Below are 17,443 nucleotides of genomic sequence, written 5' to 3'. Positions count from 1 at the left end.
TGGCTCACTGCAACCTCCGCCTCCTGGGTTCAGGCAATTCTCCTGCCTCAGCCTCCTGAGTAGCTGGGATTACAGGCATGTGCCACCAAGCCCAGCTAATTTTTGTATTTTTTTTTTTTTAGTAGAGACGAGGTTTCACCATGTTGGTGAAGCTGGTCTCAAACTCCTGACTTTGTTATCCACCCACATCCGCCTCCCAAAGTCCTGGGACTGGTCTTCCTTTTTACCTTATTCCTTTCAATTCCACACAAGTGAGAGCCCTAGTAAAGGTTATGTTGCAGCCTGATCACTTGGTGGCTGACAATATCCAGTTTATTATGAGCATCTCTAATTGTATAGTGGCTTGATATACGCTACTCAGACACTCAGAGTATATGAGGGTTCTTTATCATGATGGGAACTACCTTTCAAATAGAGAAATATTTTCTGTTGCACACAACATAGCCTTGGTCTAGAACCACAGATGTGGTTATGTCAAAGATTATCGCCACCTTACTTAAGCTTAGAAATGCAGTTGTTGTTGCCATCAGGCAGGCAAGCAGCTGGATTCCAGAACGACATCTTGAAGACTGCTTCCTAGGACCATTTTCTTGATTGGGTTCTATCAGAAGCACATGCCAAGACAGGAATCCTTGTGTAGGTGATTTATTTGGAAGATGAAGGAAATATTGAAACAGGAAAGGGACAGCTGCCAATAAAGTGCACATCAGCAAGCCAGTTACCAGTGGGGCAACTGAACTTAACTCCCTTGGGGAAACTCTGGGGCCAGTGTAGGCACACACCTCAGGGTTATCTCACCGGAGGAGCTAAACCAATGCTTTCAGTCATTGATTGAGAGTTTCTGGAGACAGTAGGTAATTAATTCTTCAGCATTTCTGGCCTGCTGCATGGGTTGGCAGAGTAGACATCCATGTCCAGAGAAGACTTTAGGTCTTCAGTTGGAAATTGCATTGATATGTGCTTAAGTAGGAAGGGCAAAGAGATATGACCAATGCACTGACGATGTCTGCTACAGTGTCCAGTTATATCTTTAATAAAAAGAGGAGTCGATCCAAGATGGCCGATTAGGAGGAACTCGGGATTGCAGCTCCGAGAGAAGGCACAGAGGGTGAGTGGATGCCGCATTTCCAGACGGACTTTTACTGCCCACAGACCAGGAGATTCACAGGAGGAGGAGCCCCACGGGTCGCCAGCGCCACTGGTCTGACCGGCATGGCCGCTCGGCCTACACCCTGGGGCGGGGGGCAGTGGCTCGTTAAGCAGAGTGAGAGAGACTGAGTCCCCTCTGAGCCAGCAAGGGGAGCTGAAGCAGGAAGTCAAGCCAGGAGATTCCTGGGCAAGGGCGCACCACAAATCTCAGAACCGCTGCTTCGGCTGATGCAGGGGCTCACAGGGCAGCAGATTTTTACTGCCCACGGACCAGGAGATTCACAGACAGAGGAGCTCCATGGGTTGCCAACGCCGCTGGTTGGAACGGAGCGGCCACTTGGTGAACACCTGGGGCAGGGGGCAGCGGCTCCTTGTGCAGAGTGAACAAGACTGGGTCCCCTCTGGGCCAGCAAGGGGAGCTGAGGCAGGGAGTCAAGCCAAGAGATTCCTGGGCAAAGAGATCGCCACGGGAAGCACGGCTGAACCCGGGACGGTCGAGCTCTGTGGGGGAGGGGCGTCCCCCACCGGGAAACACCCTGCAGTTCCCAGGGCAATTTGCCGTAACCAAGACAACCCACCACTACAGAGACTCCGTCACTACAGGGGCGGGCCAGCATAGCGGAAGCGTTCTAACTACACCCACATAAACAGGACTGCAGGGAAGTTCATACGGAAGCTGGGCGGAGCCCACAGCAGCTCAGTGAAGCCTCTGCAGGCTGAGCTTGACTAGGCTGCCACCTTGTGGGCAGGGAAAACGATAGCAAGACAGCGGGAAATCATAAAGCCCTAACTCCCTGGGACAGAACACCTGGGGGGAAGAAAAGGGGGTTTATGAGTTCAGCTGCTGCAGACTTAAAATTACCAAAACCAGAAAGACAGCAACTACAAAGTCGATAGGTGGATAAATCCACAAAGATGGGAAGAAACCAGCACAAAAAGGATAAAAACACCCCAAACCAGAACACCTCTCCTTCTACAAGGGAGCGCAACTCCTCACCAGCAAGGGAACAAGACTGGATGGAGAATGAGTGTGATGAAATGACAGAATCAGCTTTCAGAAAATGGATAATAGGAAACTTCCGTGAACTAAAAGAACATGTTCTAACCCAATGCAAAGAAACCAAGAACCTTGAAAAAAGACTTGACGAAATGCTAACGAGAATGGACAACTTAGAGAGGAATATGAGCAAATTGATGGAGCTGAAAAACACAACACGAGAACTTCAGGAAGCATGCACAAGTTTCAACAGCCGAATTGACCAAGCAGAAGAAAGGATATCACAGGTCGAAGATCAACTCAATGAAATAAAACGAGAAGGGAAGATTAGAGAAAACAGGGTAAAAAGGAATGAACAGAGTCAACAAGAATTATGGGACTATGTGAAAAGACCTAATCTACATTTGATAGGTGTACCTGAATGTGATGAAGAGAATGCATCCAAGCTGGAAAATACTCTTCAGGATATTATCCAGGAAAACTTCCCCAACCTAGCAAGGCAGGCCAATATTCAAGTCCAAGAAATACAGAGAACACCACAAAGATATTCCTCTAGAAGAGCAACCCCAAGGCACATAATCATCAGATTCACCAGGGTTGAAATGAAGGAGAAAATACTAAGGGCAGCCAGAGAGAAAGGTCGGGTTACCCATAAAGGGAAGCCCATCAGACTCACAGCAGATCTCTCAGCAGAAACCCTACAGGCCAGAAGAGAGTGGGGGCCGATATTCAACATCCTTAAAGAAAAGAACTTTCAACTCAGAATTTCATATCCAGCCAAACTAAGCTTCATAAGTGAAGGAAAAATAAAATCCTTTGCGAACAAGCAAGTACTCAGAGATTCCATCACCACCAGACCGGCTTTACAAGAGCTCCTGAAGGAGGCACTACACATAGAAAAGAACAACCAGTACCAGCCACTCCAAAAATGCATGAAATGGCAAAGAGCATCAACACAATGAAGAATCTGCAGCAACCAATGGGCAAAACAGCCAGCTAGCACCAAAATGACAGGATCGAATTCACACTTAACAATATTAACCCTAAATGTAAACGGACTAAATGCCCCAATCAAAAGACACAGACTGGCAAATTGGATAAAAAGCCAAAACCCATCAGTGTGCTGTATCCAGGAAACCCACCTCACATGCAAGGATACACAAAGGCTCAAAATAAAGGGATGGAGGAAGATTTACTAAGCAAATGGAGAGGAAAAAAAGCAGGAGTTGCAATTCTTATCTCTGATAAAATAGACTTTAAAGCAACAAAGATCAAAAGAGACAAAGAAGGACATTACATAATGGTAAAAGGATCAATGCAACAAGAAGAGCTAACGATCCTAAATATATATGCACCTAATACAGGAGCACCCAGATACATAAGGCAAGTTCTTAAAGACTTACAAAGAGACCTGGACTCCCACACAATAATAGTGGGAGACTTCAACACCCCATTGTCAAGATTAGACAGATCAACGAGACAGAAAATTAACAAGGATATCCAGGACTTGAACTCAGACCTGGAACAAGCAAACCTAATAGACATATACAGAACTTTCCACCCCAAATCCACAGAATATACATTCTTCTGAGCACCAAATCACACCTACTCTAAAATTGACCACATAATTGGAAGTAAATCACTCCTCAGCAAATGCAAAAGAACGGAAACCATAACAAACAGTCTCTCAGACCACAGTGCAATCAAGTTAGAACTCAGAATTCAGAAGCCAACCCAGAACCGCACAGCCTCATGGAAAATGAACAACTTTCTCCTGAATGTTGACTGCATAAACACTGAAATGAAGGCAGAAATAAAGATGTTCTTCGAAACCAACGAGAACGAAGACACCACATACCAGAATCTCTGGGACACAGTTAAAGCAGTCTCTAGAGGAAAATATATAGCAATAAGTGCACACATGAGAAGAAAGGAGAGATCTAAAATTGACACCATATTGTCAAAATTGAAAGAGCTAGAGGAGCAAGATCAAAAAAACTCAAAACCTAGCAGAAGACAAGAAATAACTAAGATCAGAGCAGAATTGAAGGAGATAGAGACACGAAAAACCCTACAAAAAAATCAATAAATCCAGGAGCTGGTTTTTTGAAAAGATCAACAAAATAGACCACTATCCAGACTAATAAAAAAGAAAAGAGAGAATAACCAAATAGCTGCAATAAAAAATGATAAAGGGGATATCACCACAGATTCCACAGAAATTCAAACTATCATCAGAGATTATTACAAACAACTCTATGCACATAAACTAGAAAACCTGAAAGAAATGGATAAATTCCTGGACAGTTGCCTCCTCCCAAGCCTAAACCAGGAAGAAGTCGAAACCGCGAATAGACCAATAACAAGGTCTGAAGTCGAGGCAGCAATTAAGAGCCTACCACCCAAAAAAAGCCCAGGCCCAGATGGGTTCACAGCCGAATTCTACCAGACATACAAAGAGGAACTGGTACCATTCCTACTGAAACTATTCCAAATAATCCAAAAAGAGGGAATCCTTCCCAAATCATTTTATGAGACCAACATCATCCTAATACCAAAACCCGGCAGGGACTCAACAAAAAAAGAAAACTACAGGCCAATATCCATGATGAACACAGATGCAAAAATCTTCAATAAAATACTGGCAAGCCGATTGCAACAGCACATCAAAAAGCTTATCCACCATGATCAAATAGGATTCATCCCGGGGATGCAAGGCTGGTTCAATATACGCAAGTCTATAAATGTAATTCACCGCGTAAACAGAACCAAAGACAAAAGCCACATGATTATCTCAATTGATGCAGAGAAGGTCTTCGACAAAATTCAGCAGCCCTTTATGCTAAAAACTCTGAATAAACTAGGTATCGAAGGAACGTATCTCAAAATAATAAAAGCTATTTATGACAAACCGACAGCCAATATCATACTGAATGGGCAAAAACTGGAAGCATTCCCTTTGAAATCTGCCACTAGACAAGGATGCCCTCTCTCACCACTCCTATTCAATATAGTACTGGAAGTTCTAGCCAGAGCAATCAGGCAAGAAAAAGAAATAAAGAGTATTCAATTAGGAAATGAGGAAGTCAAATTGTCTGTATTTGCAGACGACATGATTGTATATCTTGAAGACCCCATCATCTCAGCCCAAAATCTCCTGAATCTGATAAGCAACTTCAGCAAAGTCTCAGGATACAAAATCAATGTGCAAAAATCACAAGCATTCCTATACACCAATAACAGACTTAAAGAGAACCAAATGAAGAACGAATTGCCATTCACAATTGCTACAAAGAGAATAACATACCTAGGAATACAACTAACAAGGAACATAAAGGACCTCTTCAAGGAGAACTACAAACCACTGCTCAACGAAATAAGAGAGGACACAAACAGATGGAGAAACATTCCATGTTCATGGTTAGGAAGAATTAATATCGTGAAAATGGCCATATTGCCCAAAGTAATTTACAGATTCAACGCTATCCCCATCGAGCTACCAATGACCTTCTTCACAGAACTGGAAAAAACCACCTTAAACTTCATATGGAACCAAAAGAGAGCCCGCATAGCCAAGTCCATTCTAAGCAAAAAGAACAAAGCGGGAGGCATCACACTACCAGACATCAAACTCTACTACAAGGCTACAGTAATCAAAACAGCATGGTACTGGTACCAAAACAGAGATATAGACCAATGGAACAGAACAGAGGTGTCGGAGGCGACACAACATATCTACAACCACCCGATCTTTGACAAACCTGATAAAAACAAGCAATGGTGAAAAGATTCCCTGTTCAATAAGTGGTGTTGGGAAAACTGGCTAGCCGTATGCAGAAAGCAGAAACTCGACCCCTTCCTGACACCTTACACTAAAATTGACTCCAGATGGATTAAAGACTTAAACATAAGACCTAACACCATAAAAACACTAGAAGGAAACCTAGGGAAAACCATTCAGGACATAGGCGTAGGCAAGGACTTTATGACCAAAACACCAAAAGTATTGGCAACAAAAGCCAAAATAGACAAATGGGACCTAATCAAACTCCACAGCTTCTGCACAGCAAAAGAAACAGTCAATAGAGTGAATCGGCAACCAACAGAATGGGAAAAAATTTTTGCAGCCTACCCGTCTGACAAAGGGCTGATATCCAGAATTTACAACGAGCTAAAACAGATTTACAAGAAAAAAACAAACAAGCCCATTCAAAACTGGGTGAAGGATATGAACAGATACTTTACAAAAGAAGACATACATGAGGCCAACAAGCATATGAAAAAATGCTCATCATCACTGGTCATTAGAGAAATGCAAATCAAAACTACATTGAGATACCATCTCATGCCAGTTAGAATGGCGATCATTAAAAAATCTGGAGACAACAGATGCTGGAGAGGATGTGGAGAAATAGGAACATTGTTACACTGTTGGTGAGAGTGTAAATTAGTCCCACCATTCAGGAAGAGAGTGTAGTGATTCCTCAAGGACCTAGAAATAGAAATTCCATTTGACCCAGCAATCCCATTACTGGGCATATATCCAAAGGATTGTAAATCGTTCTACTATAAGGACACATGCACACGAATGTTCATTGCAGCACAGTTTACAATAGCAAAGACCTGGAACCAACCCAAATGCCCATCGATGATAGACTGGACAGGAAAAATGTGGCACATATACACCATGGAATATTATGCAGCCATCAAAAACGATGAGTTCGCGTCCTTTGTAGGGACATGGATGAACCTGGAAACCATCATTCTCAGCAAACTGACACAAGAACACAAAATCAAACACTGCATGTTCTCACTCATAGGCGGTTGTTGAACAATGAGAACACATGGACACAGGGAGTGGAGCACTATACACTGGGGTCTGTTGGGGGGGAGTGGGGGCGACAGCGGGGGGGGTGGGGAGTTGGGGAGGGATAGCATGGGGAGAAATGCCAGATATAGGTGAAGGGGAGGAAGGCAGCAAATCACACTGCCACGTATGCACCTATGTAACAACCTTGCATGTTTTTCATATGTACCCCAAAACCTAAAATGCAATAGAAAAAAAAAAGCTTTAGTGCCTGTATATTTAAAAGTGCAAAAGATATCACATTCATCAAACTATGATATTCTAATAGGTAAGATTCAATCAGCAAGCCAGTGTCCATTTTTTAGCTAATGTAAAAATAATCCACAAATATTACTGAATTCTTCATAGGCTCTCAGGACACTGTGGTTCCCTTTTGTTTTAAAATAGATAAGAAATCTTTAGCACTTACTATAGTGAGTGACTAGATCAAAGAACTACGGAGTGTAGATAGTTAACAGAAGGGGCAGTATTGTAATAGCATGCTGGATAAATGAATAGCTGAGATGGATGAAGTTGATAGGATCATAGAGAACCTTGAATTTTTCACTATTTCTACTAAAATAAAAATTCTAGCAAAAGTTTATGTCAAGTCTTTAAAACTTTCCATATGTTAGTCTATTCCTCCATATAGTGGTTCATTCCATTTAAAAATTTCTGGATTTCCTCTCACTTTGCTGTTAGCTAAACTCTCAAAAATGTGACTTTAAATTTGCTATTGCAATGTACAAACTGCTATAATTACCTCTAAGTATTTCTAATATCATAGTGTTTATCTCATAAATATTGTTTATATGATCTATGTTTAGAGCTGCCAGAAACTATTTTGAGGATCAAAATTTATATTTTCCTCCAAAAAGATGGCAACAAAAAAAAACTTAGAAATATTTAGAGATAATTTTTGACTTAAATCCAACATTCTTTCCCAAATGGCCTTATAAACACTAATTGTTTCTCTCAGTGATAAATATGAAAGTATTACATTGATTTTACAGTAGAAGAAAAAGAAAATAATCAATAGTTTCCCTTTGAAGCTCTCTAGAAATATTTCTTTGAACAATTAGTATGTGATAAAGGACTTTTAAATAAGAGATAAATTCAAATTCCTGAAGCAATTAGTATGTAATAAAGATGTTTGAAACAAAAGATAAATTCAAATTTGGAAAACAAGGTTAGCAAGCCTCTTTATTCTTCTGCTACCCAATATATTTACCTATCATTTACTAACGTATGTAATGGTTCCTTACTCTTCCTAACTTTTAAAATCACAGCTAATGCACAAGATATAGTTCAAAATCTATAAATTCAACCTATGTAGCTTCATACATAGAGTTACTTTGCTCTTGTTTAGAAAATTTAAAAAATTTGCTTGTGATTATATTACCTTGAGAACAGGGAAAGGACAATATGTATCAGAATATTGCTATGATTGTCTCTGTTTTAATATGAGAACTATATTCAAGATGTTTAGGTGTAGAAACCAAGTATTCTCTTGTCTAGATTGAATAATAAATTAGAGGTAATTTGGTACAGGTTAGTATGACCTAGTCTCAATTCTACCATTATTAAATTTTGTCTTCCTAAAAGACAAAGCACTGAATTAATCATGATTCTCTGAGTTGGTCTGAAGAGCAAACAAGCTGAAGAGGAACAAATCCTGTTTTGAAATGCTATAGGCTTGTAGCTGCTGGAGAGAGGCCAGGAGGGAACGCATTATGAAGACTGAACCTGGGTCACTGATGGGACCACTTTGAGTTCCTGTTTAATTCCTTCAAATAATGGTTTGAGACTGATATTGGACTCTATTCTTAGTATTTCCTTCTTTTTAAAAACTATCTTTGGCTGCTCTGAAATTTCACAAGCACCTATCTTTGAAGTCTTTACTACTTGAAATGTGGCCGGTGGACCAACAGAAATGGCATCACTCGGGAGCTTGTTAGAAATGCAGCATCTCACATCTATGAAATCAGAATTTACATTTTAACATGATCTCTAGGTAATTTGTATTCACATTAATATTTGAGAAGCACTGGTCTGTCTCTCATTTTTTCCTTCACATTTTAATTCTCATTTTTTCAACTTTACCTTTTAGCTCTTCTGTTTTATATCTCCTAATTTTCAACAAACACATTTTAGCCTTCCAAGGCAATATTAAAAGTTCTGTAACTGTTCCATTGGCATAGAATCCTATTGTAATTTATTGTTACAGTATATTTTTCATACTAAGCATCCTCATTAAGACAAAAATTTTTGTTCTCCGTTTTTCTGAATTATCAACGTTTGTGGGTCAATTCTGTTTATTGGCCCTAGTTTTTCAGTTTTGTGTGTCTTTCTCTGAAATATTAAAGAGTTTCGATTTTCTATTCATATTCTTGGAGAAGGTGTTGCATCTGGAAGTGCTGACTATGAACTTTTTGTATTAGGCAGAGAGGAACAGCTTGCAGGGAAGCTGCAGGAATCATTTCCAAAAGGATAAGGGTTTACTCTGATGGGCCAGAGGTAGAAGATCAATTTCTTTAAAGCAGATGGCATGGCTTGTGAAAGGAAGTCAACACAGTACCTCTCAGTGGAAAGCCAGAGTGGGGGCAAAGAGAGAAAATAGGGAGGGTATAATTCCATAGGCAGACTTTTTTAAGTCTTACCGATTTCAACTCCTCTTTCCATTACTATTCTTTCTACCTCCTGGCTTGACTCTTGGGCTTCTTCTGGGCCAATTAGATGGACCAGCCACTACCTACACATCAGGCCTTGCTGGGAGATTTATATAATAGTTTACTACTTCTTTTCCATCTTTCTGAAAAAATCATGAAGGCCTCTGCTCAGTGAATGTTCCTTTTCCCGTAATTACTTAGGTTTTTTGCTACCTCTTCACTAGGAATTTTGGCTATGAGGAGGTAGTTAAGTACATTTGGCTTTTGATTGTTACCAGAATATTAAATGTTTTGATGGTGACAATATTCTTATGCAAATTTTATCCTTCTTAACTCACTGGATAATCTCTCAGGAATTTTTCCAAAAATGGTAAGTTGTATATTGATATACTTTACAGGTAATCACGCACACCAAGAAAGAAACTACAGTTGTTCCTGACTGAAATCTCAACTGAAACAGAGTGAAATCATTTTGTTCACTCAGTACCAATACACATGCACACATGCACAAACACACATTTCTGGGAACAAATGAGCAGGCATAATACTAGCTGGATAGTTATTGGCACTTGAGTGATAACAAAATGATCATGTGTTAAATTTTTATTCGAAGAAGTGTACTTTTTATCATATCTAAGGATAGACTTATGACTTATTTTACAACTTACAGAGTTGGCTTTACATACCTTTGACAGTGATTTTATATTTCTTTATTTTTTTTGAGATGGAGTCTTGCTCTATCACCCAGGCTGGAGTGCGATGGCACGATCTTGGCTCACTGCAACCTCCACCTCCTGTGTTCAAGCTCTTTTCCTGCCTCAGCCTCCCGAGTAGCTTGGATTACTGTTGCATGCCACCACGCCCAGCTAATATTTTGTATTTTTTTAGTAGAAACGGGGTTTCGTCATGTTGACCAGGCTGGTCTTAAACTCCAGACATCAGGAGATCTGCCCACCTTGGCCTCCCAAAGTGCTGGGATTACAGGCGTGAGCCACCACGCGGGCATTTTTTGTTTTTTTGAGACGAAGTCTCGCTCTGTTGATAGGCTGGAGGGCAGTGGCATGATCTCAGCTCACTGCAACCTCCGCCTCCCGGGTTCAAGGGATTCACCTGCCTTAGCCTCCCGAGTAGCTGGGATTACAGGTGTGCCCAAGCCCAGCTACTTTTTATATTTTTGGTAGAGACGGGGGTTTCATCATGTTGGCCAGGCTGGTCTCGAAACCTGCTGCAGCCTCCCAAAGTGTGGGGATTGCGGGCGTGAGCCACTGGCCTGGCCTGATTTTGTATTTCTGACATTACAATTTCTTTTTCCATTGAGAAATTGTATGTAGGTGGACTATTTTTTCTCTTTCTAAGATAAACCATTCCAATTCTACCTTTATGTAAGAGAATTTTTTTTTTTCCATCTTGTGGTTAATTCCTTGAGGGTCTCTTCCATTCATGGCTTTGTGCTATTCATGTGGATTTCTTATAAAATCCTCTAGCACGTGTCAGAATGCTTTGACTAGCACTGTGTCAATTTCTCTCTTTACCTTTCTGATTTTCCTTTACATTTCCCATAGCAAAAACACCCACATCTATTTTATCATTTACTTCAGATTTTCCTTTCTCTCCCCAGGTTTGAATTTTCTGTTTTTGTTGTCAGTGCTTAACACAATGATTGGTTTTCAGGTGTCTTATGAGAAAATAATATATTTTTAAAACCATCAGGCAGCTGAGCAAAATAAAGCAGGAACATCAGTCAACAACACCAGTTGTAACTAATTACAACTGATGTCGCTGAAGCCAGTTCTGAGCCCAGTTGTAACTAATTACAACTGATATTGCTGAAGCCAGTTCTGAGCCCAGGCAAAACTAGTGGTAAGTAGCTACAGAATGATTTTATATTTGTAAGTAGCTATTGACTTATTTTATATAATATGTATTAAGTGTTTTTGCATTATTTCCTGCTTGCTTACTATGTCAACCATAACTAGGTTAGGGGTTGGGATTCAAAGTTAAATAAAACCTAGATACTGTTCTCCTAAGAGTTGGTAATGTGTGTGGGATATGACAATGTATATATACATATATATATATAATATACTTTTGTTAGAAACTTAACTATGGATGCCCACGCAAAACGATGTCATTACTCCTATTATACTTGTATCCCTTTAATTTTCTAGTCTTTCTTTCCTTTTTCCCTCCTTCCCTCCCTTTTCCTTTCTTTCCTTCTTCACTTTTCTTTTTTCCTTCATAACAGGCATAACAGCATTGAATCAGTGACCTCCTTCTCGAACTGTGAATTTGACCTTATTTGGAAAAAATGTCTTTGCAGATGTAATTAAGTTAAAGATTTTGAGATGAAATCATCTTAGATGACCCGAGTGGGCCCTAATTCTAATGACAAATGTCCTTATAAGAGACAGGTGAGGAGAAACCATAGCCATACAAAGGAAAATACTATGTAAAGATGAAGGCAGAGATCGCAGTGATGTGGCTACAAACCAAAAAAAGCCAAGAATTGCCATGGTCACTAGAACCCGGAAGAGGCAAGGAAGTTTTCTCCTCTAGATCCTCTGGAGGGATTGTGGTTCTGCCAACAGCTTGCTTTTGGACTTCTGGCCTCCAGAACTGTGAGAGAATAATTTTCTGCTGTTTTAAGTCACTAAGTTTGTAGTACTGTTTTAATGCAGTCTTAGGACGGTAATACAACAGGTGAGAGCCTAATCTAAGGTTTTTGGTTGACAGTAATTCCTCTGTGATATATTTTACTGATACAAAATTTAACCGAATGCCAAGCATTTGTATGAGTTTTAGAGAGTTTAAAACTTCTTTTTTTAAATGGCATTCTCAAAGTAGTATTTTAATTTTATTCTTTCAATTAGCAATATTCAACCTGAATGGAGAGAAAATACTGCTCGTATATGCAGAGACTAAAAATTAATTGATAACATTATGGTTATACCTAGGTATTTAAATATTAACATACAGTTGGGATGGATTATTGAGAAATATTTGGATGGACATAGTGATAACAAAAATTTGTATCTCTTGAAAACTTGTCCTAGAGTAAAAGGAGCAGGATGTCATAGCTGAAATGGTCACAAGAAAGAAGTAGGCTGTGTAATAAATTACTTAACGCAGGGTGGCAAACTTAACACGCTATTACTTAAATATGCAAGGAAATTGGTAGCTCTCTTTTTCTCATGGTTTTAATTATAAACTATAACATAAATACAGAAAAATTTAGTAAATGTAGATAACGGCTTAACAAATTATTTTAGCATTGTCATGAACTTTAAGCAATACTTATATAACAAACAGCAGAAAATCATACTGGAGGTAAATCTTATAAGACTAACAAGTACTTCAGATAGTTCAAGCCTTATTCAACATCTTAAGATTCATATTTAATAGAAAATTTTAAAATGGAATATATTTGGGACGTCCTTTAGCAAATACTAAATTCTTAATTCTCATTAGAAAATAAAACGAGAGAAACTTTATAAATATGACTGTGGAATAGCCTTTAAGTAATGGTTAAGACAAATAAATGTCAAAAAATTCTTGCTGCAAAGAAAACTTGCAAATTTAGTAAGTATGCAATAGCATTTTTAAAGCTTTATTGAAATATAATTGGTTTACATAAAACTGCACACATTTGGTGTATACCTTTTGATGCGTTTGGACATATGCATGCACATGTGATGCCATTGCCACAATCACGGCACTAAACATATCTCTCAATTCCAAAAATTTTAGTGTGTGTGTGTGTGTGTGTGTGTGTGTGTGTGTGTGGTAAGAACATTTGACGTGAGATCTATCCTTTTAATGTCTGTTAAAGTGCCCAGTACCATATTTTTAACTTTAGGCACTATATTTTACAGTTAACCTCTAGAACTTACTCATCTTATGTAACTAAAACTTTATACTCATTGAGCAAAAATTCCACATTTCTCCTTTCTCCAGTCCCTGGAAATCACCGTCATATTTTCTTCCTCTAACTTTGACTATTTCTGAGACCTCCTAAAAGTGGAATCATGCATGTTTGTCCTTCTGCGACTGGACTGGCTTATCTCATTTATCGTAATGCCCTCCAGAAATGGCAGAACTTTCTTTCTTAAGTCTAAGTAATATTTCATTGTATGTATATGCCACATTTTCTTTATCCATTCATCCAATAGACACTCAGGTTGTTTCCCTAGCTTGGCTATTGTGAATAATGCTGTAATGAACATGGGTTGTAGACAGCTCTTTGAGATCCTGATTTCAGTTCTCTTGGATATATACTCAGAAGTGGAATGCTGGATCAAATTTCAACATTCTTAGAAATTTCCATACTATTTTCCATAGTGACTACACTATTCAACATTCTCACCAACAGTGTATACCTAGGTGAGGAAATTGCTTAGTGTTTTTCTTCAACTTTTGGTTGATCATGTCAAATTAATTTCTGAATTGGTTATACCAATGTGAAATCTGTATGAAGACTTCCTATAATTTAGTATCTTGGCCAAAATGTGGCATTATTAAGCTTTTCCATTTTATCTGTATCTGGTAGATGTGTAGTCATATTTCACTGTGGTTTAAATTTGTATTCTTATGATTATAATAAGGCTGAGTATTTTTTTCAGATGCTTATTGGCCATTCAGATTTCCTCTTTATAAATTCGTATTAAATTACCTTATCCATTAAAAAATTGTGTTGTCTTTCTTTTTCTTATTGATTTGTAGGAGACTTTTTAAAAAACATGTTTTGTCTACTGACCCTTTGTTAGTTTTTTTGTGTCACCACAATATTCTCCCACTCTGTGGCTTACCTTTAATTTTCCTAATAGTGTAGTTTGATGAACAGAAGTTTTAATTTTAGTGTGGTACAATTTATCATTCTTTTTCTTTATGATTAGTGATTGTCTGTTCCATTTAAATAATCTTTTCCTAACTTGGGTTAAGAAGATATTTTCTAATAATACCTTCTATCTTAGAGCTGTCCAAAAGAAATATAATGAGAGCCACATATTTAACTGAAAATTTTCCATATTTAAAAAAGTAAAATCAAGTGAATTTAATATTAACAATATATTTTATTTTACCCAATGTACCCCAAATATTAGCATTTCAATTATTTATTCAATGTAAAAATTATCAGTATTTTGCATTTTATAAATCATACTAAGACTTTGAAATCTGGTGTGGATTTGACACAGCTGCAGTAGTATTCCTACTTGTCAATTTCAAGTGTTTAGTAGCCACATGTGACTAGTGGCTATCACATTGAGCAGGACAGTTCTAAAAGACATCTTGCTTCACCATCTAAAATTGTTATGTGTGTATGGAGCAATGTAGAAGTGAAGTTCTGTTTTTCCCCATTGATAATCTAATTGTTTCAGCTATATAAACTGAAAAGAAGATCTTTTCCTACCACTCTGCAGTGCCATCTTTGTCATAAATCAAATGTTTATGAGTAGGTATATTTCTGGGCTTAATAAATGTTTAGTTTATATAATATATCTAGTTTTTCTCATGAATCCCATTATCCTGGCTGGCAGTGATAAAAAGGAAGAAACCAACTTTTGAATCAATTGAGTTTGAGTCTCTGCCCGTTTAAATAGTGTCTTTCAGAAAATTCATTCTCTTTTAGTAAAGGCTCAGAGATTCATATTCCCATTTCTCTTTTCTCCTTCCTTTAAGTCTGATTAATATTCCATTGTATATATATATCACATTTTCTTTATTCATTCAACAGTCATTTAGGTTGTTTCCACCTCTTGGCTATTATGAATAATGCTGTAATTAACACGGGGGTGTAGATACCACTTTGAGATGGATGGTGCCTGGTATGTGGTGACAATGAAAGCACTCTATGGAGCTGGGTAAAGGACCTTGAATCTGCCAGGAGGTCCTCTGCTTTCCTTTGTGCCTTTTGATTCCTACTTCAGTATATACATCATGATACACGTTTTGGCCACTTGTCTGCCAATGCGTGGCACACAAAATTGCACTTTATTTTCTTGCATCAGGCAGAGCTTGGTCACCCTTGTAGATTTGGCACTGCCACGGTTGTCAGACCCAGGGTCAGGTTTCAGCTCATGCTGAGGTCCAAAGGGAGTGGGTAGATGAATGACCGATAGCTGAAAAAATACTCAGGGGTCCATAGGTAGGTGAACTATGGCTTTATTCAGTAGCTCTTTTACATTCTCTATCCCTGTCTCTGTTGCTACCTGCTCCGGCTGCTCCCATGCACAACTGCACAGCCAGCTTCTCCTTGCCTTCAGGGTCAGCTGCAAAAGTCAGCAAAGATGGACAGTTTTGTCTCTCTCTCTTTCTCTCTTTGGGTGGGAGCATGTCTGTACAGTGTCAGCAGGGCAATTATATCTTTTACAGACAACAGTGGTATAGAGCCAAGTGATGGCCTTCCCATGTTATGGCTACATAGCTGTGTTTACATTATACTTGGAATTGTGCACCTGTGTTACAAACTTGCTGAGTCATGCAGGATGTTTACATGGGCCTATTCTTTGACCAAAGCACATCCATGTACCTTACAATAGTTCTCACTGAACTATAGTCCTCTTTGAGTCTGAACCATGCTCTTCACCCAGCCTGTGGCTATCAAGTTTATGGCTGCTGGAACAGTCATTGCTCATCATCAGTATGGTTCCATAAGAGTTCCCTGCCTTCAACTCAGCTCCTTTCCCCAGGCTTGCAGTGACTTTAAGGTTCCTTCTACATCATCTTATCTTAGCATCCAAGGGAGGCTAAGGAGTGCTTCCTCTAGTCCTCTCTCTACCTGTTTATGTCATATTGCTGACATCGCTTTGATGTAGCATTTTGCGTTTGTAATGGGCTATCCTGTGTTCTAGTTTGCTAGAGTTCAGGTACGTCATGCAAGATCCCTCGATTTCTGTTATATATCTCCTCCCTGGAATTTTATACCAGGTGTATGTCTTTATGTTTTATTTCTGTCTCCCTCTCCTTTCTGCAGTCTATGGGGCCTCAATGGGCAGGGTTTCTTGCTTTTGGCATGGCAGGGACAGCTTTGTATCACAGCCTGAGCTATCTCTCCCGATGCCCAGAGACTGATGCTTAGCTCTTGATATGTTTTTTTTTTTTTTTTATTGCATTTTAGGTTTTGGGGTACATGTGAAAAACATGCAAGGTTGTTGCATAGGTACACACATGGCAGTGTGATTTGCTGCCTTCCTCCCCTTCACCTATATCCGGCATTTCTCCCCATGCTATCCCTCCCCAACTCCCCACCCTCCCGCTGTCCCCCACATTCCCCCCCAACAGACCCCAGTATGTTAATTGTAGCTTTAAGAATTTATAAGACAGAACAGGTGGGGTGGCTTATGACTATAATCCCAGCATTTTAGGAGGCCTAGGCAGGAGGATCACTTGAGGCTGGGAATTTGTGACCAGCCTGGGTAATAGAGCAAGACTTCATCTCTAAAAAACTTGTAAAAACTAGCATGCTATGTAGTGCACACCTTTAGTCGCAGCTACTCAGGAGGCTGAAGTAGGAGGATCACTTGAGCTCAGAAGTTCAAGGCTGTACTGATTCATAATTGTACCACTGCACTTCTGGGTGACAGAGTGAGAGCCTGTTTCTAAAAGTAAATAAATGTAAAAAGCCAGGTGCAGAGTGGATCATGCCTGTAATCCCAGCACTTGGGAGGCCTAGGTGGGAGGATTGCATGAGGCCAAAAGTTCAAGACCGTCCTGGGTGACATATCATGACCCCAACTCTAGAGAAGAAAAATTAAAAAATTAGCCAGATGTGGTGGGGCCTGCATA

This window comes from Aotus nancymaae, unplaced genomic scaffold (genome assembly GCF_030222135.1).
Source record: "Aotus nancymaae isolate 86718 unplaced genomic scaffold, 86718_ANA_hifiasm-v0.15.2.pri h1tg000062l, whole genome shotgun sequence".
NCBI lineage: Eukaryota > Metazoa > Chordata > Mammalia > Primates > Aotidae > Aotus > Aotus nancymaae.
This window is presented reverse-complemented; position numbering follows the sequence as displayed.